The sequence below is a fragment of the Uloborus diversus genome, chromosome 7, assembly GCF_026930045.1.
Source record: "Uloborus diversus isolate 005 chromosome 7, Udiv.v.3.1, whole genome shotgun sequence".
Taxonomy (NCBI): domain Eukaryota; kingdom Metazoa; phylum Arthropoda; class Arachnida; order Araneae; family Uloboridae; genus Uloborus; species Uloborus diversus.
The window spans coordinates 169,286,028-169,312,890 of NC_072737.1; the positions used below are offsets into that span (position 1 = coordinate 169,286,028).

Below are 26,863 nucleotides of genomic sequence, written 5' to 3' on the forward strand. Positions count from 1 at the left end.
GTGATAAAGATTCAAACTATATGGGCAGTGTTGTCATATCACTATAAAGCTAAAAACGATATAAAACCGAAGTATAGATCAAAGGTACCTTACTAGAAGTAATTTGCTCAAACAAGCAAGCAAAAAGAAAAAAATTGCCTGGTAATTTTTATACTTTGCTCTCGTCTATTTTTCAAAATTGTAATATTTTTACATAATTTTCGGAATGTCTTAATTTGAAACTTGTGGCTATTCTCCCGTTTCTTTATTCATAAAATTATGTATAGAAGCTTACATTTATGTTGCAAACCTTAATTTCAGAAATTAAAATTTTAATTACTAATATCAAAAATTAAATCAAGCTTTATTATTTATCTAGTTAGTGTAATTTTTATGATTGGAAAACTATGTAAAATGACTGTTGTATATTTTGTTCAAAATATCATATACTCTTTGAACAAATAAAAAAAAGTAAAGAAACTATATTCTTATTTGGGGTGTAAATCTATTTCTAAATTATCTAGTCTCAATTATGGTTAACATAATTAAATCAATTAAATTTTATCATATAATGTCAATTTCAATTCTTTATTTTAGTCAATTATTCATATCCATAAAGATGGTAGTTGATGCAAGAATATAAATAAAATTAATTGAATTTTCAAGAGATTTTATTTTTTATTCATTTGCAAAAGATTCATTTTACATTGGAATGAAATTGCTGATGTTGTTAATATTACCTGTATGTATAAATGCTTATAAAAATAAAGTTAATTCTACATTCTTCTACACTGTTTTTCTTTTTGTATTTTACTGTGTGATACTAGACGAATCTATCTTCTTCCAATACTAAGCACATTTTTTATCCTTTATATATGTTTTACAGCGTGCATTTTTCAGGTTCTTATTTAAATAGAACTTCAGAAAAATACCAGAGTGAGTAAATCTCAAGTTGATCAGCATACAATCAATTTTTCATAATTTTGTTTTCAGCCTCTGAAAGTGGTTATCTCATTACACGAAATGGCCGTTTTTCACAAACTAATTTTCTTAAAATTTTTTATGAAGTTGATGAAAATTTGAAACTTACACCATTTGTCGTCTTTTATGAAAGAAACCTGCATTTTGAAACCGCTATGTAATAAGATACCTGCTTTCAGGTGACAAAAATAGATTTTTGATAAATACATTTAGCAATACGGAATCTACTTTTGAACTTTCTTGTGGAATTTTCAGAGGCGTATTTGATTCGAAAATTTTGGGTTGCCGTTTCCGAAAATTTTCGACTGACAACATATTCTAAAACTAAAAAAATTAAAAGTTGTTTTTAAATAAGTTTGTAATTATTTTTGGAGAGTTTTTTCGCGGGGGAGGGGGTGGGGTCTAAGATTTTACTTGGGATTTTGGTGGTTTGATGTATCCACGTTTCGGACTAAGAAAAAATACAGCTTCAAAGTACCTGAAAAAAATATTTGTAAAACACCTCATTAACAGAAACAAAAAAGAAAAAAGTTTCTTCAAATAACGCAAATTGCCTTTCATCTGACAGAAACGATCATAACGGATGTTCTTCAAACAACAAGATAAATCATTCATGTAGCAAACAAAAATAACGAGCATTTCTTCAAATAACGAAAAGTTGACTTCATGTAACAGAAACTACCATAACGGACGTTTCTTCAAACAACGAAAAATTTCCCACATTTAACGGAGAAGAAAAGAAACGGGGAAAGTGTCAAATGACAGAAAATATTCCTCCCACAACGGGAAAAATATAGACGAAACTTTCTTCATTTGACAGGAGAAAATAAAAACGAAAATTCGTCAAATGACGGAAAATTTTCCTCCTATGACGAAAAGAAATAAGAAGGACGTTCCTTCATTTGACAAGAGAAAATAAAAACGGAAATCCGTTAAAAATCGTGAAAAGTCCGGCAGCACTGCTGCCAAGAGAATTTCCGTCAATTGAAGGAATTATTTTTGAGAGTGCACAAGAATGACCTTAAGGTCTTCATATCTCGCACCTTGGGACTTCTGTTTGTGGGGCTATTTAATATCACCTGTGTATAGAGTATTTTTTGACCCAGTTGAAAGACGATATACGCCCATGCGTCTGTTACACCCTTCTAAACTGCTTTTAATGCAGTGCAAAGTGTTTTATCGATCGTCTGAGTCTGTAATTATCACGGATAGAAAACACATAAAAAAGTTGTAATGTTAAAATTACTTACCTTAATCAAAATGAGCTGTAATATAATATCACTCTATTTATTACATTCCAGTGCTAGCTTTTTGTGAAAAATGTTAGATACAGATATAACATTTTAAAAATGTCAATATAAGCAAAAATCTCTAGAGTTCTAATCATTTCTGTGCAAACTGCATCATTTTATTGTTAATAATTTAATAATTATAAGATTTTATAAAGCCTTCTGCTTTTTGGATTATTCTTTACTATATTTTTAATTGAAATGAAAAAAATTTATTTTTATTTTTTGGTATAACGAAATGTGTTAACTCCACCGACCAGATTCCATATCTAATCAATACATTCGAGATCGTCTTCAATAATTTTAAAACGCTCAACGATCTACTTCATGTAAAAACAGTTTTCTTTATCCTGTTAAAGCACTTAAATGTTGCATTAAATTAGTTTCCTGAAAACTTTTTAGACCATGTTTGAAACCTTTAAGACCCTCATTAAACTGATTCTGTGCAAAATCATTCTTTTAATCGTGTTTAAAAACTTTTAGAAACTATTTTAAAAAGTTCACAGACAACCGCACTCATTTTAGTACATTTTTTTAAGTATGTGAAAAAAAAAAATAAAGTTCTACTATTGGTACTCAGTCACATTTGACTATAATTAACTTACTACCTGTAACCATTCGCAAGGTACCTGTACCAAGGAAAATTTAAGGGATTTATACCAAAAATGTTTTGATATGAAGTTTTCAAGAGGCAGAAGAACGCTAAATATGATGTTTTAACTTTCACTTTCGCAAATTTTCTGCTGTAAAATTTTTCCGTGAGGTTTTTTATTGAGCAATCACGATTGCTTATTGTTCTCACTTGACTGTTTTGATGTGCTATCATTTTATTTTCCCGCCAGCACCCTCTGCAGTACCACTGTCGACCGGCCTCACCCTCACGATGCTGCTACTCTTGCGAAAGCCGTCTTCAGGTTGCGTCCATATGCTACACACACGCGCATACATACACAACTACACACACACACACGCACTTCAGGTTGCGTCCATATGCTACACACACGCGCATACATACACAACTACACACACACACACGCACACGTGCACACAAAAATACATACACCTACACACATACACAAACACATACATACACACACACGCATACATACAGACACCTACACATACCTGACACACAAAATATGCACTATTTTAGACCCGTAACAAGTTATGTTATTGAATAAAGTCAGTGTTTTAACAAATCGAAGGAGATTTCACTTCAGACTCACAGTCAACAGAATGACAGTTATAAATAATATAAAAAGGAAGATACAGCTGAATCAAAAGCACCAAATTATGAGAACAAATAATGAGAATATGCGAAAGGATTCATAGCATTTGGACAAGTTTTGTTAGTTAAATGGAAGGGAAAGAAATCAACAAAGGGCAATGTTGGACAGGTACTTCATAGAGAAGATGAAGGAGTAAAAATATCTTGGTTGAGAATATTAGTGTTAAAATAGGGGTTAGGTTCCGTAGATAAAAAATTACTTTATTCTACTTATGACTAATTGTATAATAAGTTTAATGTGTACTTATATCGATTTGTATGCACGACATTTATAAAGAAAACATAAACTAATTTCGTGTTCTGTTTTTAAAGAAGAGCTGGCTGTCAGTCTTTTGGCTGTCATTAAGAATTTTTCTCTGTTATTCTTTGCATTGCATTAACACATCCATGATCACTTGCGTCATTTCAATATAGAATCTTCCTTCACTAACAAAGCAAAAAGATCATTTCTATTGTCTACGAATGGCTCAACATATTCAATGTGAACGTTTTTGGTTGTGTGTCACCGAAGTAAGTATCCTCGTTGGTTTGATTCCTTTGTCACTCCTAAAAGCTCTTCTTCTAGTGAGTTCTGAACTGTGTGAGTTTAATAACTTTACTTCTGGAAAGAACTCTGGAACCAATCTCATAAAATGTCTCCAGAGGCCCAAGTATGGTTATTAGCACGCCAAAATGTAGTTGATTACGCGTAATCTGCAATCTTTAGGAATTTGGATTTTGAAAGAGAAGAAAATGTTATCTGTTTGCATTGCCGCATCTGCGTAAAACCGAAACTCATCCGCGTACAATAAAATAAATGTATCAAATCTTAAGGGGGTCCGGGACACAAAAATCGTCAAATTTTGCACTTTTTTTTAATCATGTGAAATATTACTCCGTTTTTTTCTGCTTAAAAGGACGTTTGAATCTTGTTTTTATCTTAAAATGAACGAAAGATATAATTATTTTTGTTGCATGCACCTAACTAATGTGTATTTAACTTTAAAACTTTAAACGCGTTTTTCTCCATGATGCAATTTTTCCCGATTTCTTGCATTCAAACTCTTATAAGTCAGGAACCGATAAAGATAAAGTAATGAAACTTGGAGCATGTCTTTTTCAAACAGTTTACTTTAATTTTTATTCGGCGATTTAAAAAAAAAAAACGTTTACTGCAAAAAATATGATTTTTTTTAAGTATCTTCGAATTTTTCGAAATTTTTCTTCAAATATTTTTTATTTTTTATTAAATCAATATTTTTAAAATCGCCGAATAAAAATTAAAGCTTGGATATTTGTGCATAAATTTTTGAAAAAAAATTGAAAATTGACCAACAATATTTTGAGTTATAGCAATTTAAAGCAACCCAATTTTTTTTAAATTAAACTTAAATAATTTTTTTTTCACATTTATGTTGTAATTTTGCTTATTAATTAGATGGTGAATCAGTGTAGAAAAATTCAAAGCTCTAAAGTGTATAATAAAAATTTTTTCAAAATGTGTCACGAACCCCCTTAACCGCGTATAATCGAAACCACGTAAAACGAGAATCTACTGTATTATTCTACATACAGTGCAGTAATAAATTGCAAAATATGGACTTATACGTCAGTTTAGCTTTGAGGTACAGAAATGACAATTATTATTTTAAATAATCCTTCACAGTTAATTATTTTTTGACGTTTTCGGTCATCTGTAATCAAATTTATCTTTTTCCGAGACACGAAGACACCGGGATTTTGTCTGAAAACCAGGACGTCTGGCAAGCCTAGCCTTTGTCCTCTCTATGTACTAAATGGTATCTTAAATTTAAAATTGTAGGTAAAAATCTTACCCTTTGCCGATTCTTTTTGGGCGTTTGCATCTTTAATTGCTGAGAGAGTTGTTGAAATTGACTAAAGAAAATGCTCAGTACTACCTAAAAGAAAACTCAATAGATTAACAAAATCATTTACAGCTTCAAATAACAAATTTACAAATCGGACTCCATAAAAATCATTTTTTCGTGTTCCATCAATTCTATTTATTTTTATCACTCGCTCAGTTCACTTCAGATCCGAAAAGCGATGGGCGGAAGGAAAAGTTCAAAAATAAAAGTTCAAGGCTAACCTTGATCAATTGCGACACTCTACAGGGAAGTAACTTACTGAATACACTAAATTGTTTTGGAACAAATGAAAACTTCGAGATAAAGGAATAGTCGATTTAAAACGCTTCGAGTTCTCGAGAGTCAACTGTATATATGGATGAAATTTCACAGAGATGAGCATGTGCATTAATTTTAGACCCCAGATCCAAGATTAGTTTTCACTAGCTGTTCGTGAAAATTGCTCGTGAACCCAGATTGAGAAGCACTGCACCACAGCGCTTATAAAAGGTCTAAATTTTAGTGATAACCAGGGGCGGATACAGAAATAATTTCTGGAGGGGGTTCAAGAAATTGAAAAGCTCCCCACCCCCCTTCATTTCAATTTTTCATAGCGCTTTTCTATGACCATCTTCACACATTTTTTTAAAAATGTCAATTATTGATTTCATCGAAAGAAGAATTAATAGACGAATGGTTGTATTACGTTCTTTTGAGTTCCAAACCAGTTAGTTAAATTGCCGCTCTGGTCTTTGACTCCATTATTAATTCTTCGGCAAACGTAAATGCTTTGATTCAAAAAAGATTTGTCTAATGTCTTCTTTTTGAATAACTGTTAAAACATTTCTTCATATTGTTTAGAGAAGTCAATTTAAAAAAAAGAAAAAAATAATAATTTGAATTTTGATCTCTTGAATTCAAAATATGTTTTTCGCAATCACGAGTGTGTGTGTGTGTGTGTATGTAGGCGTGTGTGTTTATGTGTGTGGGGTGAGGGGTATGTGTGTTTGTGTGTAGGGGTATGTGTATGTGTGTTTATGTCTGTATGCAAGTATGAGTGTGTGGGTAGTTGTGTGTATGAGTGTTTGTGTGTGTGGGGGATGTGTATATGTGTAAGGGGGATGTGTATGTGTGTGTAGGCATGTGTGTTTATGTCTGTGTGCAAGTATGAGTGTGTGGGTAGTTGTGTGTATGAGTGTTTGTGTGTGTGGGGGATGTGTATATGTGTGTGGGGGATGTGTATGTGTGTATAGGCGTATGTTTTTGTGTCTGTGTGCAGGCATGAGTGTGTGGGTAGTTGTGTGTGTAGGTGTGTGTATGTATGCGTGTATGTGTTTGAGTGTGTGTATGTGCTTGTGTGTGTGTATGTGTTTGTGTATATGTGTGTATGTGTTTGTGTGTGTGTATGCGTTTGTGTATATGTGTGTATGTGTTTGTGTATATGTGTGTATGTGTTTGTGTATATGTGTGTATGTGTTTGTGTGTGTGTACGTGCGTGTATGTATGCGTGTAAGTGTAGGATATTGACGCAACGTGGAAACGATTTTCGCTAGAGGAGCAGCATCGTGAGGCGGCCGGTCGACGGTGACGCTGCAGAGGGTGCTGGCGGGAAAATAAAACGATAGCACATCAAAACAGTCAAATGAAAGCAATAAGCAATCGTGATTGCTCAAAAAAAAAAAAAAAAAATTGTTATATTAATTTTTCCTTTGGGGGCCCCCCTAAAATCCGCTACTCTTGAAAACTTATTTAAAATGGATACAGGTTCATGGACTTTTATTTTCATGTCATTACATCCCAATTTTTCTGTTCTTTGACGTGGAACCCTTGGAGGCTCTTATGAACTCCTGGGGGCCCATATAGACCACTTTGGGAAACACTGCTTTAATGGCTTATTTTAATTATTTTTCGATTTTCTTTTTTTCCCTCTTCCTTTTAATGCAGCTTTTATTCTTATTTATTAGCTTTTTTTGTTTAAAAATGAAACATTATGTTTTCTTAATATTCGCTATATTGTTTTCGGCAACATTTGATTAACAGATAAGCATATTGTTTTGACTAGCTTGGTAAATTTTTTTGTAAACGTACCAAGTGCTCCACGTTATGTTGATTATCTCGCCCAGATGGTCATTGACATTACATTTTTTGTTAATTAACTAATATATTTTTTTCCTTTAATGATCATAAAATTCTTCATTAATAAGGAAATGAATAGAATTAGTTTTCATTTGATTGTGTGCTTTTTTTTTTTTTTTTTTTTGAGCAATCACATTTGCCTATTGTTCTCACTTGACTGTTTTGATGTCCTTTGATTTTATTTTCCCACCGCCACCCTTTGCAGCATCACCGCCGACCGGGTCCTCACGATGCTGCTCCTATAGCGAAAGCCGTCTCCAGGTTGCATCCATGTCCTACACACACGCGCATACATACACAACTACACACACACATGCACAAACACAGACACGCACCACCACATACACACACATACACAAACACATACACACAACTACCCACACATTCATGCCTGCACACAGACACAAATACATATGCCTACACACACATACACTACACCCCCACACACACATTCATACACACAACTACCCACACACTTATGCCAGCACACAGACACAAACACACATGCCTACACACACATACACCCTACACACAAACACACATACCCCCCCCCCCACACACACAAACAAACACACACGCCTACATACACACACTCGTGATTGCGAAAAACATAATTTGAATTCAAGATGTCAAAATGCAAATATTTTTTTTTTTTTTTTGTAACGTTTGAAAGTTATAAATAATCAAAAAATATGAAAATTCTCAAAGATTCACATTATGTTACACATGCTTTTGTTCCACGTCTGAGTATTAAACTTTAACTTCCAGTATTTGCTGAAATGGTATTTAACTCTCTTTTAATTATTTATTAGCTTCACTTTTCAAGTACAGATGCCAAAAAACTGAAGCAAAATTCCAACGTAACTCCGTTGTTAACTACGGAGAATGTTTCACAAAATGTATTCAAACATTTAAATTCCTAAAGCCTCAGCTCGTTAATCGGCGAATGGCAGACTCTTGGAAAAGCGCCAAAAATTTCCAAATTCTTCGATTTCGTCATTGGTCCGTGGATGAAGTAATCGATATCGGGGCAGGACATTTTTTCAAGCAATTAAGCGAAAGCGCTTTGGCAACGCACAGTACAAAACTCCGTCGGGCGCATTTGGAATTGCGTTACCAGGGGGAGCATTTGAAGTGGTAGATTTTCGTTCGAATTGCTTTTAGAATTTCTTTTTCCACCGACCGTCATTCAAATTCTTTTACTGACATTGTATTCAATAAAGAATTCGTTTAACGCATGATTTCTTGCTTGTATTTGTTAGCGTTTAAAATGAGATTCGCTGCAATCCTACTTTTCTGTCTTTTTTTTTTCTTTAATTTTCTGCTTTACGGAGGAAAAAATAAATGCATTCCATGCTTGAGAAATTCAATCTTCGTTTTTGTACAAATCTCAATTTTAATATGAATTGATAAATTTACTGATGCGATGCACAGTTATAAATATTTCAAAAAGTAGGTGTATTGAAGACTTTACGAAAAGCGGAGATTTTAAAATATAATAAAGCATTTTTGTGTGACTATATCTTTTCCAGTATATCAGAGTGGGATACCATTTTGTACTGAAAAATCAAACTCAATTTGTTAGTTGGACAAAAGGCCGTATGAGCAGAATCATAACAGCATATAGACTATCAAGCTCTTTTGGCGGTTTTCGTATTCATTTGCTTTATGAGCTGTACTCAGAGAGATCTCTATAGGTAGTTCTAGCATTAAAAATATGAAAAAGGCTTCAAAATTATTTTCAAGCGTAAAACGGGGTGAAAAGTACAATTGGAATTGATAAGATATACAGCTAGAACCTTTGGTTCCTCTGAGAATCATCAAGTTTTTTCGAAAATTAAACTTGTTAAACTTAGTAACAATTCGCTTGTTGTTCATTCTGATAACTTTCCTGTAGTTAATATAAATGTGATTGTTAATCAGGGTCGAGCACAGGAATTTTGGGGTCCATCACAAATGACTTTTCCGGCCCCCCTCCATATTGTTTACCCATATACCCTATATTTCACCCCGAGTTTTAAAAATATTGGGCCCCCTTCAGGCTTGGGCACGAGCCAACAGGTGTCCATCCCCCCCCCCCTGTGCACGCCCCTGTTGTTTATCTTTCTAGTGCTCCTATGAGCAGTTCTCAAATTAACGCTTTAAAATGAAATGATAGTTTTGCTGTAGATATTAAAGTTCTAAGTTTATTGCTCATACTGAGAAGACTCTTAAATTTAGTGCTTTATCTTCCACTCAACAATATTCTGCTTGGCATCTAATAGCTTGTAATTGTTGTTCTTGACAACTGGTTTTAGTGGATAAAACTAATGACTTGTGTCATATTTCAGGGTTTCCCCCTCTCACTAAGAGCAAAGGCACCCCCCTAAATAAAGCGAAACTCTCCCAAGAGCAAGAGTCCCCCCCCCCAAACGAGAAAAATATCCCACAAAACGCCTCCTAAAAATCCGCCCCCACCCCTCTGGGTGCGCATCCCTGCATATTTGGAAATTTCCAAACATCCCAATGATAAGGTATTTAAAGCTTATTCTTCTGATATCGAGTCTGTTCAGTCTATTCCTTTAAATGTTAAAAGCTCTCTCATTTCTTCTGTTGCTAATTGTGCTAGATTTTATGTTTTACCTTTACATAAAGGTATTAAACTTCTTTTAAGCCTATTGTTTTCAATATTGCTACGACTTCTTATAAAATTGCGAAATTTTTAGCCTCGTTAAGCAGTAAATTAACTTCCTTAAGCCAAAGCTAAGGCAGAACTACATGCAATATTCCGACAGCGCAGTTACGCCACTCTTCACTCTTCACTCCAAGGTCCTGCCACTATTTGTGGTTTAACCAGTTGGGTGGAACAATGAAGACAGTTCTGACATTTTGATCCAGACCAGAAACCGAGCAATCCCTGGTCCAGAACCCCCAGAGGTATCGTTTCACTTGGAGGACTTTGTGACCACGAGCATATTTAACGTCCCCCAGTCACCATTAATGAAGATGCAGTTATGCCACCAAGAGAATGCAGTTTCATCCTTATTATGGACTCATCAGTCTTGAATAGCCAATAACTGAGCTGGAGGCAGATGTCATCCCACTGAGTGCCACCGAACTGTTAGCTAAAGTAAATTTAGAAGTACGATAATGCAGTCTCTGGATAGCATAACCGGGCTGTAAATATTTTGCATTTAGTTCTGGTTTAGTCCTGGCTTAAGGGCGATAACTTACTGCTCAAAACCCATGCCTTGCCTTCAACTGACGAGTTGAACAGCACCATGACTGCGAACTTTCGCTGGTGTGCTAATTTTGGTGCTCTCAGCTTCAATAAGATGATATCTGCCTCCAGCTCGGTTATTGTCTAGACTGAGGAGTCCATAAATAGGACGAAACTGCAGTCTCTGGTTGTCCTAATCGGGCTGTCGGTATACTGCATGTGCTTAGTCCCCTTAGGAGTCATTATTTATTCACTGTTAACATTTCTACTCCTTTTGCTTAAGGGGTCTAAGGACCCTTAACCTCCAAAATGTTCGATTTTCTGGAAAAAATATATGTTATGTCTGGTTTAATTCTGAACAATTTGATACCTTATTTATTACCATACGCAAAAAACTTTTCAAATTATTTAAAAAATGCGTATACTTTCCCCATACAGATTTATGTTAACAGCTGCTGTTTAAGCCTCTTTTTACCTCAGGTTACATTTTCTCAGGTTTCTCGTTTTGCGCGCATGATATTGTACAAAGTTTCTTATATATTTCCATAAAACTTTTGTGCATGTTTGTCTGGTTTATTTTTATGATCTGAACCTAAATTTATTTGTTTTTTTTGTTTAATTATTTAATTTTTATTTTGAAATTTTTTAAGTTAATATCAACATTTTCCAAAATTTTGGGGGGATATATATATATTTTTTAATATTAACTTTTACTTTTAGTTAAAATTTAGGTTCAGATCATAAAAATAAACCAGACAAACATGCATGAAAAGTTTTACGGAAATACATAGAAAACTTTCTAAAATATCATGCGCGCAAAACGAGAAACCGGCACTTGAGAAATAGAGGCTTAAACAGCTACTGTTAACACAAATCTCTACGGGGAAAGTTTACGCATTTTCACGATAACTTGAAAAGTTTTTTGCAAATGGTAATCAAATCGTTCAAAATTAAATTATGCATAACATATATTTTTCCCAGAAAATTGAAAATTTGAAGGTTAATGGTCTAGACCCCTTAAAAAAATTATAACTTTGCTCCAAATAACACTTTTAATGTTTCTTTCGATGTTAACTCTCTACTTACGAACCACCCCCATAAAGGGTTCATTAAGAGATGGTCTAAAGAGTAAGCATGATGAATTTCATTTTACCTGTAAAGAAGTTAAGGAATAAAATTGCCTTGCTCGTACCTGTCTGAATAAATGTTCTTTTGTTTTAATGAAAAATATTACTTTTGTTTTAATGGTGAATATTATGCTGTATGTTAGATGATCTGGCTATGGAAAACTTTCTTAGCCCCATTCTTAGTGATATTTACCAGCATTACTTTGAAGTTAAATTTTTAAAGAATTGCAGTTTCAATTCTCTGCTCGCTACGTTGATGATTGCTTCGTTTTCACCGATGTCGTTTTATCTATTGAGCAATCACGATTGCTTATTGTTCTCATTTGATTGTTTTTGGCGTCTTTCGATTTTTCCCACCGCCAACCTCCGCACCATCACCGTCGACGGGCTCCTCATGATGCTGCTCCAATAGCGAAAGCCGTCTCCAGGTTGCATCCATGTCCTACACACACGCGCATACTTACACAACTACGCACACACACCCACGCACACACACACACACACAAACACATACACCTACACACACACAAACACACATACAAACACATACACGCGTACATAGAGACATCCACACATACACACCCACGCACACACACACATACACACAACTACCCACACATTCATGCCTGCACACAGACACAAACACATATGCCTACACACACATACACATACCCCCCTACACACACACTCATACACACAACTACCCACACACTTATGCGAGCACACAAACACAAACACACATGCCTATATACACATACCCCCCACACACAAACACACACGCCTACATACACACACTCGTAATTGCGAAAAACATAATTTGAATTCAAGAAATTATTTTTTTTATAATCATCTCATTCAATTCTGCTGTGAGAAAAAACAAAATAACTACCTACTTGATGTTCTCTTTTCTCGCACTACTAATTTCGATTTTGAAACTTTGTCTATCGTTAACCTTTTATGGTTTTCATACCTGCTTGTACACTGTAATCTTGCCCTTCTAACCTTAAATATTCTGCTTTTAATACTTACGTTCATCGTGCTATCAATATTTGTTTTTCACTGGAACTTTATAATGCGGAATTTAACTATTTTAGAACAGTGGCATTTGATAGAGATTATCCGCCTACTTTGATTGATTCTATTTATAAACGAGCTGATGTGTGCATCACATGACTTCCTTTTACTCCGATTTAATGTCATTTTCTCATTATTGGCAGTTTTAGTATGATTCAATAGTTTACTCTCTAAATATCACCAACAGTGGCCAAATTAAAAACAGATTTAAAAAAAAATCGCCAAATTTATCGCCAAGTTAGCGACAAATCTTGGCGACCAAAAAAACTTTCGATATATCGCCAAGTGTCCGCCAAATTATAACATCACTTGAGTTTACATTGCAATTAACAATGATTTCCCCTCAAAAAGGGGCAAAAGACCCCCTTTGGAGCATCCGAATGCAACCAAAAAGGAAGGTGCACAACTAGGCCCCACTAGGAGTCTAAGTACCAAATTTCAACTTTCTAGCACATTCCGTTCTTGTGTTATGCGACATACATACACACATACACACATACACAAATACGCACATACGCACATACATACGTACATACAGACGTCACGAGAAAACTCGTTGTAATTTACTCGGGGATCGTCAAAATAGATATTTCGGGTGTCTGTACGTTCTTAGGCATATATCCACGTGTGATCAAGTTGAAAAATAAACTTAACATTCATTCGGAGGTGAGAAAAATGGAAATTAAGGCCGATTTTTGAGTGAAATTTTTTTTGCGAATACAGTACTTCCTTTTTTGTAAAAGGAAGTAAAAAGGCTTTTAAAAAATCCTGAAGTAATTTTCTTAGCAGAACTTTCATCACAAAGAACTTGGTTGTTTTGCCACTTTTTTCTTCTGCGAATTATCAGGTTGCTAAGATTCTCAAGCATTTCAATTCCAGGTGGTATTCTCTCCTGTTAATAAAGTGTTATTATCTTCTCTTAAAGATTCCAATCATCCTTTTAATTGTTAAGAAATTCGTAAATTAATTGCAATTGTGGCCTTGTTAATCTCTGCCAAACAATTGCACTTTAAGACTTGTTTAGAAAGCGCATCGAAATTCTGTGAAAAACAAACAATTAAAAAGCTAAAATTGCACAACACAGTAGAGACCCGAATCACTCTTTGGTTTTAACTAATATAATTGTTTTCAAAATTGCCCTTATTTATTAGATTTCGGATTTTTAACAGATTTCCATATCTTGAGCAATAATTCGAGCATAGTTAATTGTTTTATAACTGTTCCATATTTTTTTGAAGTTTGGCTTCTATTTAAGTAATTTTTTTTGCTTCATAATTTACTTCGGCTTTTTTTTTTTTTTTTTTGTTCATTAATTTTTTTTCTTTTTTCACGATTGATTATAATCAACTTCCGTTTTTTGCATAACAGTTGGCAGTTTTTTTCTTTTCTAACTGTCGTTACTTTTGCTTTTTTAATATTGTGTTTTGTTCTTTTCCGAAGGTTCTCTCCTTCTCCCTCTCTGCTTTTACTTCCTTTTACAAAAAAGGAAGTATTGTATTCGTGAAAAAATTTTCACTCAAAATTCGGCCTTAATTTCCATTTTGCTCACCCCCGAATGAATGTTGAGATTTTTTCAACCCGACCATACGCGGATAAGTGTCTAAGAACGTATAAACACACGAAAGATCCATTTTGACTTTCCCCGAGTTAATTACAACGACTTTTCTCGCGACGTTCGTATGTACGTATGTATGTATGTGCGGATGTGCGTATGTGCGTATGTATGTCGCATAACTCAAGAACGGTATGTTCCAGAAAGTTGAAATTTGATACGTAGACTCCTAGTGGGGACTAGTTGTGCACCTCTCCTTTTGGTTGCATTCGGGTGTTTCTAAAAAAGTCCTTTGCCCCTTTTTGGGAGGAAATCATTGTTATTTTCGATGTACATACTCAATTGGTGTTTTAATTTGGAGGACACTTGGCGATATTTCGCAGTCTTTTGGTAGCCAAGTTTTGTCGCTAAGTTTGCGACAAATTTGGCGGGTTTTTTTTTTTTTTTTTGAGCAATCACGATTGCTTATTGGCTGTTTTGAATTCCTATCATTTTATTTTTCCACCACCTCCCTCTGCCAGCACCACCGTCGCGTCGACCGGCCTCACGATGATGCTCCTCTTGCGAAAACCGTCTCCAGGCTGCGTCCATATCCTACACACACGCGCATACACACACGCCTACATACACATACACACATTCATGCCTGCGCACAGACACAAACACTTATGCCTACATATACACACACGAACGCCTACACACACAGCACTCTGCATACACATTTTTATTAACATAGCCAAATATTTTAGACATTTTTACACACCTTTCAAACTGTTTTAAAACTATTTTTTAACAATATGTTATCGTTACTTACATAAAGATCTGAATTTTACGCATATTTCAAAAAACGCTGCATCATTCGACATGAAGTAATGTTACAATGTGGATCAATAGGAGCGAAAGACAAAATCGAAAACAGCACGGTGTGTACAATATGCTGTAGTAATTAGTGATGTTCCGGATATCTGTATCCGTATCCGCGGATATCCGAGGGAAAACAAAGATCTGTATCCGTATCCGTATCCGTTACTTTTTTGACGGATCTTAAACGGATCTTTTCTATTCTAAAAATTTTAAATATTTGAATAAAGACTTAAATTTCGTTTAAATTAGGTTTTATTCCGTATATAAATTATAAGGTATCGTTTCAGAAGCCAATTAGTACCCCCCGTCGTGAAAAGGAAGGAGTAATAAGTTTTAAAAGTGTATCTGTGGCTCAATTTGTGGCGTCGTTGCACTTAAACAAGTGAACCGATTTGGATAGTTCTTTTTTCTTTCAAAAACTGACTTACGTCAACTAAAACAAAATCGAGAAAGAAATGATTTTCAATGTGTACAAAATGAATGTGATGCCAAATGTCTTTGAAAAAATTAATTAAGGAATTTGAATAAGAGAGAGAAAGAGAGTACGGTGACTGTATTTTAGACCCGCTCGTTCATCATTTAGACCCGCCCGTCTAGGAAGGAGGGGGGGAGGGAGGAAATGGGGTGGTCGTTCCGACACTCAGGCATGTTAGGGCGCATCGTAATGAATTTTAACTACGTTTTTATCTTTCTTGAATTGTTCTTTTTAAAAATGTGTTAACAACGCACTAAAAATATTCATAACAAATTCATTTCTTGTCTTACAAGTGATCAGAGCGGAATTTAGCTCTATGAGGTGCCATAGTTCGAACTGAAATTTTTCTTCTCCATTTTTTTCCGTCAAAAAGTGCAACACCCCCCCCCCCCCCCCCCCCCCCCAGCAGTGAAAACCAAACTAAATTCTCTAAAGGGAGTGCCAGCAAAATTTAAAAATCAATTTTCGTTATAAACTTTTTTGTAGATTGCTAGAGTATTTTCTCCCGTATATCAACATGTCTTAATATGGCCATGCTCGTCATTTGCGCAGTCGGTAGGAACGAGAGGGGGGGGTTGGGGAGGACTATAGAAAAATAATGAAAATGGGCATTTTTGTACGTATTTTGATGTTTTTTTCCCTATAAAATGTCTTGAACACAAGCCTTTTGCTACCCCGTTCCCTCCCCTATCCCTAAACTGGAGAATTTTGAAATGACGGGCCTGCCCTGCAGACAGATATCGAAGTAAAAAAACGCGGAACCTCAAAGGACCTTCATATGGATTTAACAGCTATTAGAGCTCACAGATGGCAGCAGCTGACTTGCATCCGTAACAACACCGGTTGGTCCGGCGGAATACCGCAATCTGTCCTCAGAGATTTCTGCTCTTCCACGATAAAAAAATGTTCCCTTTTCAAAAACAGAAAACACCATAATTTTCAATTCTGCACGACAACTTTTCCTTGAAATTTAAGATTAATTTTCGCAGTTTTCTATGATATTTACCAATGCTTATTACGTTTACTTCTGTATAACTATTGAAATAATTATTAATATCATACTAAACATTTAAATGTATTTGTAACAGTTCTTAAACACAATGTAGAGTTTCATTTATTATTATCATTATATTTTATAAATGAGGAAAAATAACCTCAGTCGTTCGCAAAAGTTTTTCCCGAGTATTTAACGGTCCTTGAGTCGAAGTGTTTTGAAAAAGGAAGAAACCACTCCTTTCCTTGAACAAAATTCACTTGTTTTTAACATTCCACAATTGCAAGATAAAGAAAGAAGGAAAAGAAGAAAAACAATTAAAAACATCACCGTTCCGCGATTTATTTATTTATTTATTTATTTATTTATATATATATATTTTTTTTGAGCAATCACGATTGCTTATTGTTCTCATTTGACCGTTTTTGATGTTCCGTGCTTTTTTCAGCTTGAACCAGAAGCCTCTGCAGCACCACCGCCCACCCTCCTCTGCAGGCGGCGCGGCTGCTCCGGTCCTGAGCTGTCCGCTTCTCCTGGTCGGAGGTGCTCATGCCCTACACTCACGCACGCTCACACACTCACACATGTACACACACACACGCCTACGTGCATACACACAGGTCTACGCACACACACAAGCCTATACACTTACACACAGGTCTACGCACACACACAAGCCTATACACTTACACACACAACTATGCACACGTAACCGCCCAGGAGAAGAGGCAGGCTTAGGGGGGGGGGGACAGGAGCTGTTTCTAGAAATAATGACTCCAATGAGTAGGGTCCTGTCGCAGTTCGTGATTGCGAAAACCATAATTTGAATTCAAAATTTCAGAATTCAAAAAAGCTTTAGAAACGTTTTACAAGAGGGTAATCGCCTGCAACTACATACTTTTTATCTTCTTAATCTTCAAAAAAAAAAATTCAAAAATGAACTTATGTAGTTGTAAAAAGCATTAAATCCGGAAAAATTTGTGATTTTTTTAATGCCCTGGAAATTTTACCAGGTTAAACTGAATTTGTTCAGAAAAATTTATGTAGCGTTTAAGAAAAAAGAAAGAAAGAAAGAAAAAAAAAAAAAAAACAGGGGAATCTCTTTAAATAAAAAAAAAATAATGAAACGGTTTTGAGGCAAGAAATAGTGGCGCCATCTATTGAATTTCATGTCCTGTGGGAGAGTTTCTAATAGCTTCTATTTTAAGCAAAATTTTGAATTCTCATATATAATTTTGTATCTGAGTTTTACAGAAATTTTGTTGCTGTAGAAGATACGAACCCGGCTGTTAATTTAGTTTTGCTACTTTGAGCTTAGGTTTGCTAATCCAATAACTTTTCTGCATTTTCCACAATGCTATTTGTTATTTAAAATACAAACATTAAAATGAATTTTTGAAGCATGTTTCTAATTACCAATGCGTGAAATACAATACACCTGTAAAAAGGTGAAATATATCGCTGGCAATAAGTAATACCTTTGTTTTTCGTCTTAGATATTTTCTAGTTTTCTTTTATGAGTGAATCTCCTCACTGTGCTATATATATTTATAATTCTTAAGAAACTAACTATTTTTTTGCTTTTCCAGCAGAGTCTGCTTCTTTTCCATTCTGTCGAATCCTTTTGTAGAAACTCTGAAAGTAACGTACGTATCAGTTAGGTAGGTAGATTCAACGTAGGTATGAATTTATGTGATAGTTTTTACAACATCTCACTACCAAATGGCACGACCTTGAGTGTCACGGATTTTGACAAAATTCTAGATATAGGTCGATTCCCACAAGGTATGAGCCCAGGTAAAGCGGTTTGACTGCATAGGCCCTAGTTCGGCTGCAACGGAGGTCCGAAGTTGATAATTTGGACCCAGAAATACAATCCTTCAAAATTAACATTTTTTTTTTCTTTTTCAACTAGTGTATTGCAGTATGCGCCGTTTGCCTGCTTACCTTTGAGTTCATTACGTTGAATAATATTTTTTAATAAGCGGATCACAAATTAAAATTGGCTACTGCTTTCAATTTCAATAACTTGAATGCCAAAATAGCCTAGTTACAGGATATTTATCGTTTGCAAATGAAACTAATTATTTTGGTTTTATATTAATCGGTTGCCAATAAAAAGTATTTATCGTTTGCAAATAAAAACATTTACTTTGACTAGATATTTATCGTCTGCTATCAAAGATATTCCACATTGATAAGAAAAAAATGGGAGAGGAGAAAAAGCTCTGATTTACTGCACATGGCACACAAAAAAGCAAAAATACAACATCATTTCGACTTTCTGAATAACTTAGATAATGCACAGAAATAAATACGTAATGCTCAATTTACAAAACAAAAGATGCCAAAGGTGTTGGGATATCGAACATGGTGTCGAAGTTTGGAATTCCGATGGAAATGCCATTGCATTTCTGGGGCCAAACTAGCAACTTTGAACCCTCGTTGCAGCCAAACTAGGGCCTATGAAGTCAAACCGCTTTACCTGGGCTCATTTCTAGTGGGAATGGACCTAAAGTTAGTATTTTGTCCAAATCCGTGACCCTCAAGGTCGTGCCGTTTGGTCGTCTGTTAAAAATTTTGGGAAGAACTAATACTGTGAACGCAAAATACCATAGACTAATAATAAGAGTAGACCGAGCTTTCCCAGACTTGCTGATGAAAAAATTGGTTCATGGATACATCATGTGACTGGTGGAAGGCTTGGCGAAAACTTTGGCAGTATCGTTGCTAGATGGCAACATTATCTATAGTTTGGCACTCGACATTTTAAGACGTAATGTGTTTTTATTACAATTTCTTTTCAAGGTGCAGAAATTGACTGTTTTTCTTTTAGTTATGCATTATTTTGACACTAGTAATTAGTTTTTGATCACAGTTTTCAGTAACTTTTATTTCATTCGGAACTGCTACGTCAGCGTTGACGTGAACGTAATGGCGTAAACGTTTTGCGTTAACGCAAAAATGTACTAATCGGTATCTTAAATTGAAATTGTAGGTAAAAATCTTACCGTTTCCCGATTTTTTTTGGGTGCTTGCATCTTTAATTGCTTAGAGAGTTATTGAAATTGAATAAAGAAAATACACAGCACTATCTAAACAAAAAACTCACCAAAATAACAAAACATTTACAACTTAGATCAACAAATTTACAAATCGGACTCCATAAAAGATCATTCTTCCGTGTTCCATCAATTCTATTTATTTTATTTCTCGTCGGCCTCGATCGTCTGCTACGATCAACGCCCGCTGTTGCTAGGATATCCACCAGTCACATGGTTTGGTTTATGAGCAGCAAAAGGTTTGCCATAGCTCGGTCTATTCTTATTATTAGTCTATGCAAAATACTCATTTAACACAGGTAAATAAAAACTATATCATTTTCAAGCCATTTTAGAGAACCGCCTCCAGCGTATCCAAGAAGTAGAATTGTTTTCCTTCTTGAACTTCGTTACAGAACTGCAATACCTTTATGCCTTGAAAGGTTGCATGCAACATTCTATTGTCTTTTTGTGCATTACTGAGGATAATTTGGGCGTAGTGTTGTTAATTTAAGCATTTTTCTACAACTTCCGAAAGAAGAATGAAAGTAAAGTAGAATACTATTGAGATCACAAACTTATTTTTCAAAAAATAAATAAGTGTAAATGGCAATTACTGCAAAGCACGATACATTTTTAAATTTGGACTTCAATGGGGTCGTTTTCCAATATTTTAAAAGTGTTTTTTTTCGAAAGAACATGCTTAAAAACATAGGATCTAACCATTTTTTAAATAATTTGTTTAAGTTTAATATTTTAAAATTATTACTTAATTCGGTGATGATCTTTCATTGTTTACATTTCTTGCCGATGACATCACAAATGATGAAATGCATTCCGTGTTGCCATTCTCAGTGCAAAATATTTAATTTGCATCTTTACTCACGTGTATTGGCAACGGAATGGTTGATATCAAGCGTAGAGCGAAATTTTAATTCGCTTCTTGATTATCATAACGTGGAAACGCGGTACGAAGATGCGCCAAAAAGCATCATTTGTGACGTCATCTAGACCACGCCTTGTTTGAAAAATCGGACATTTTAAAAAATTAATTAAAAAATAACTGTTGGGAAAATGAAAGAATTTTCTGGGTCCATGTTTTTTTTTTTTTTTTTTGCTTATTCTATCAATTTTAGTGACTAAAAGTAGTATTTTTGACTGAAGGAAACATCCCCATTCCCGCTTCGAAAAAGCTATTAAACTTTTCACTCTCTTAACATTTATAATTTTTTTTAAATAGATAAAGGTTTTGCCTACAGATATCAAATACCTGAAAAGAAAAAAAGTTTAAGACTCTTCTAACGAAGTGCTTGTACTACACATATAGATGGGATTATAGTGTTCGGCTTTACTAAGAAACGGTATCAATATACGTATAAATAAATATAATTGGTAAATATGTTATTGCCGTTGATGCTTCTGATTCTACATGGTCTAGATCTTGGCTAGATCGTGTCCATGAACCCAGAAGTCCTCAGAAAGTCAGGGACTAGGAGACAACATTTAAAGAGGTCCTCCTTATCAACAAACACCAATTTGGATAAGCCAGTGTGGGAGACCGGGGCAAGATGACTATGCTAACAATTTTTGTTGTTTATAAATTTATTATTAAGGATAGTAAAATTAATTTTACATGAGCTGTTAGAGTAGTCCTTTGTAGTATTAAATATATTACCATTTAATTTTTCACATAAAAATAACGAAGGATATTTATTTTTTCATAACCCTAACAAATCGTCATCTTGCCCCAGTACTGGGGCAAGATGACTTTGGCCTTGGGGCAAGATGACGACGTTGAAAAAGGTTGAACATATCTTATGTTTTGCATATGTTACTTAGCTTTACAAATGATTACTGTGTTTTACATCTTACAAAATATCAAATTAAGCGTAATGCATTGTAGCGTACTGTTGAAGCGTTAAGTTGTGTAGCTAACAAATAAAAATACCTTTTTCATAATTGGAACATTCCTCATGCCACCACTTTCGGCTTTTACAGCACTGAATCCATTCTTCTGTTGCAGTGTCACACTATTCCTCTTTACAAGCAGGGCATCTTATAACACCATTATTTGAGGTTGTTTCAACTGGATTGCTTGGCATGAGTTGTATAGACTTGAGCCTACAGGAACTTAGTTTGAGTTTTTTTACTCCATTTTTGGCTTCACGAGCTTAAAATTTCTCTCTTTTTTTAAATAATTAATTTTTTTCTTCCTCTTTGCTCCTTGTTCTGACATTTCATTGATGGCTGGTGCGTGTAAGAATGTATGAGTTTAGTTTTCTGCTTTTCCTTTTTGTTTTCACACATTGTGTTGCTTTAGGCAATGCAATGAAATCAGAAACACTAACAGGCTTCTTTGGTGCATCGGTATCAGCATTTGCTATAACTTCTGCTTCGTCTAGAGGATTTATATGTTGGTTTTCTCCTCCCAAGGTCTGAAGATTAGCACTATTATTCTCAGTTTCATTGCCAACAACATCATAGTCCGCTAAAAACAAGAGAATGAGTCTCATGCCTCATTCTTTAAATCCTTTAGCGGCATTTTCCAAATGTAGCTGCTTTGAAGTGGGCGTTGCTTAAAAGCTCACCAATATTTTTGTTTGTGATAGTTTGTCCTCGATGAATGACCATGAAGTTGTGACATGCTTGGCTGTATTAGGTTTTTAATGGGCAGAAAGATGACGCATCAGTAGCTAAAGACGATGCGATGTGTGGGGTGGAAACCCAGCCATGATAATGTTTTTCACTACAATATAACATAGCCTGCAAAGTTAGGCGTCAATAACCAACAGGAGATTCTTTGCTTGGTTTAATTCAGTCAACTAGTCATTAGATTAACTAGTTATAGACGCTAAAGGTCGCGTGGACAAACACACAGACAAATAAGCGTTTACAAGATTTAATTAAATGGAGAATGTAGTTACTTTAATAAATTCCGAAACACGGGGCAAGATAACAAGCTCGTCATCTCCCCGCGTTGCTGTCCGTCGTCTTGTCTTACCCCAGACTGCCTGTTTGAACGGATTTTTCTCCATTGCCATAAAAGAAGGCGACTAATTGATATTTATTCATGGTAATAGGTAGTATTTAAACAAAGTTACTCATAAATACTAAAGAAACACGATATATCTTCTCTGTAGCAGAGCTTATTTACACATGCATAAAAGTTAGACCGTGGCAACGGTAAACAATCAGCGCTTCAAAACTAACACAAATATCGCGATTTCAGCGTCTCTATACTATTGCTGAATGAACAGCGGATAGAAGAGCCAGTAGCATGCATTTGATGCAGTTACCTAGTGGAGAATAGAAAAATTAAGGCATTCGTCATCTTGCCCCGGTCTCCCCTATATGACAGTATTCCCATTCGAGGGGAAAAAATGGGTGAGAAAATCTCACCTTGAGTTGAAATTAGAGTGAGATTTTTAAATATTCGGAGAGAGATTATTCCACAAACGATTACAATGTTTAAAATAAATGGGTGTAGTACATTACTACACCCTATTTTTGCATTAATGAAATTGATTGCACAGTTCTTATTCAGAACTGAATTTCACTCTAAATTTCACACTTTCATAACATATAGATTTCTTTCAATTAATTTCTGGCATTTACACTTTCAATAGCTAAAAAATAATACACTGTAAAAAAATTCCGAAACGTTACTGGTTATTTCCGTGGAACGTCTCTCGATTTATTTTCCAGTTAGTCCAATTATTTTCCAGTAACGTTTCTGAATCGTTTTTACAGTGTAGAACGTATATCAGCTCATTTAGTACGCAAGTAAATACTTTTTGATGAAAATTTTATAGAATTTAAAATCATCTCTTAAGTTAAGAGCGCATTTCTTGCTTGTGCAAATGTTGTATTAATTTATTCGGAGCTTGATAAATGCCTAACAAACCCTTTGACTATAGTACAGTGCAAGCTTTTTCTATTACTATTTTTCAATCAATTTTTGAATGATCCGCTTTGTTTGAACTTGTAAAATCAAAAGACTCACACCATTTGGAAACTTTTTTTTTTCCGAACGGCGAAAAGTTTAAGAGAAATATTTTTGAAAGAATGAACACAAAGTGTTGATAATAAATTCAAAAACGAAAAAGTATAGGGTCTGGTGGGGTAAAGTGGTCATAAAATCGTAGGTTTTCAACTTAGGTGGATAATAAATGCAACAAATTCTTTGAACACTTCAACTTTTTTTGTTGTTATTTTACATTGCATTATTAAAGAACACAGTACATTGAATTTTAGGAAGAAAAACATTGATTTTAGTAGTTTTATAGAACTTTCTTTTCCCAATGTTTTTATGACCACTTTACCCCATGGGGTGGGGGAAAGTGGTCATAGCATGGGGTAAAGTGGTCATAGTTAAAAATAGTAGCAAACCATTATAAAGAACCCTAATACTTGTATATTTCAATTGTTTTTATAATTACAAGTATATTCACGAGTACATGCGTGTGTACACGAGTATATACACGAGTAAACACGTTCCTATATGAGTAGATACATGTATACATCAAATACATGCATGCACGTGCCCACTCAAGTATAGACGTGTATGTACGAGTATATAAGCATGTATACTTCATTACCTACAGGAGTGTATAGGTGTCTACATGAGTACATACGTATCACATGTATATACGTGTCACGTGTATATACGAGTATATAAGCGTATAAACGAACATCATATGCGCGCATGCACTTGAGAAAAAACGTGCATACTTTAGTATATATTTGTATAGTAGACGTATATACGCATACATAACTGTACATGCATACATATACGGGCATACACGAGTTAATTCGTGGATAAATCCAGTGCGTCTTTGTACGTGTCTACTCACGTATATATAATATGGAAGCACGAGTATATACACATGTACACGTGTACACACGATTATATACCTGTATAGATGTATATACGTACACTAACGTGAATACACCAGTATATGTATGTATACACGAGAATATACGCTTATATACATGTCGGCCTACAGAGTGAATCTAAGCTCTTGGCCAAAAATCAACGGGGTGTGATGAGAGGGGAGGATAGAAAGATAAGAGGAAGAAAGATAAAAAGCAAAGAATCATAAGGAAGTTTCAATCACTGACGGGCTACATGCACGCAAAGCCAGGAGGCAAAGCAGGGCACAAATTTGTTGCACAAAGCTGATTTTACCTAACATTTTAGTAGCTCTAATACACGCATCGCAACAAAGGCGCAGCGGCTGATGAAAGTTTTTCAAAAGTCTCGTTATTACAACAGAGAGGGATCTGTGAATGCGATGCATGATGCTTTTCAGCTAAAGGCCGTAAATTTCATCAATCAATTTAAAACTTTCTTAAGTCCTAAAATGTTGTGTAAAATTGTATTTTTGTAATATATATATATATATATATATATATATATATATATATATATATATATATATATATATATATATAGAAATTTGTGACTTTTTTTGCATCCATCAATTTCTCACTTTGCGTGCATGTAGCGCGTCAGCATTGTGTTTGTGACCATATGTTCCTTATTAACTCTTGCTTCTTCTCCTCTCCTTTAACACCTTTTATTAATTTGCTCAAGAATGTAAACTCAACCTGTACACTTTTGTATCATATGCTTGTATGTAAGTGTCTACTCGAGTACGTACGCGTATATACGTGTCTACCTGAGTATATAAGTGTTCTTATGTATACGAGTATAAGCGAGCATATACGTGTATAGTAGAATGCATAGCTGTGTGGACAAAAAATACTTGCAGATACCCATATATGTATTTTTTGGCGCATTTATGTGAATACGTCTATGTACACGTCTACACGAGTATATATGCGTATATATACACATATACTCGTATATTTACCCCCGTTTACTGTAAAAACAATACATATTGAGTAAAATTAATATTGAATTTGTATCTGCCTTATACCTAAAGATTAAGTGACATTAGAAGAACAATATTCGTTAAGCCTAATATTATGACCACTTTACCCCATCTTACTTAAATTGTTCTAAAAAATTATCTAAAATAGATTCAGCTAATTGCTAATGAGTAAGAGTTCTTGAGAAATGTAGGAAGCTTCCTGTATAGTCAATCTGTTCCTAATTCTAACAAACAAAATTTCCCAAGGATGTTAAAATAGGTGTTTAGATTTTAAAATTTTTCATATTCACGCAAAATATTTTTTTTTACCAAATAAAATTTTTCCTGTTGTAAAATTTTGTATTCAAAATGTAGTTTCTAACTGTTTTACTCTAAAATAAAAGTCTCACATTCATTCGAACGTTTATTTCCAAGCTATAGCCATTTATTTGACGTATGACCACTTTACCCCATTGACCACTTTCCCCCACCAGACCCTAGTTATTATACTCCTATATGAGAATGGTTTGTTTTTACCCTTGTAATTTTTGATGCATTCAAATTAGCTGAAATTTTCAAGCGCTCACCGTTACATAATTTGGCGTTTCTTGTATTTTTCGGATGATCTAGCTATTATTGTTCTAATTAATTACTTTAGACGATTGCTAATTGATTGGTGGACTTAACTACTATGTAATAAGTAGAACAGTATCGGTTCAAGAAAAAATAGTAGAAAGGAGAGACTCCAATTTCGGTGAAATTGGGGTTTTGAATATCGCCGTTTAGCTTTTTCAACGTAGTTATAAATGCCTTTATTACTTTCTTCTATATCTCATATATAGAAGAAAGTATTGGATTCGTGCAAATTTTCGAATTTCGAATTTTGACGGATTCGAACGTTTTGAGGTGTACTGAGTCCATTTCGACTATTTTTGGAAAATGTCTGTCTGTCTCTGTGTGTGTGACCGTGTGTCACATCTGTGTGTGACCAGTTTTTTTGGCCGCTCTACAGCAAAAACTACCGCATGAAATCGAACGAAATTTGGTACACATATGTGCCCCTATGTGAACTTGTGCCCATTGGTTTTTGGCGCGAATTCCTCCAAGGGGGGTGGAGCAATGGGACGTTTTTTGAGTTACG

At 34.7% G+C, this 26,863-nt stretch overlaps 1 long non-coding RNA gene across 1 annotated transcript in view; it reads left to right on the forward strand.

Annotated features, from left to right (window-relative positions):
* Positions 1–26,863, forward strand: part of LOC129226641 (uncharacterized) — a 132,166-nt gene that overhangs the window by 56,282 nt on the left and 49,021 nt on the right. Inside the window, exon 2 of the long non-coding RNA XR_008580811.1 lies at positions 18,395–18,466. This is a non-coding gene — a long non-coding RNA (uncharacterized LOC129226641). The remainder of the gene's footprint in view (positions 1–18,394; positions 18,467–26,863) is intronic.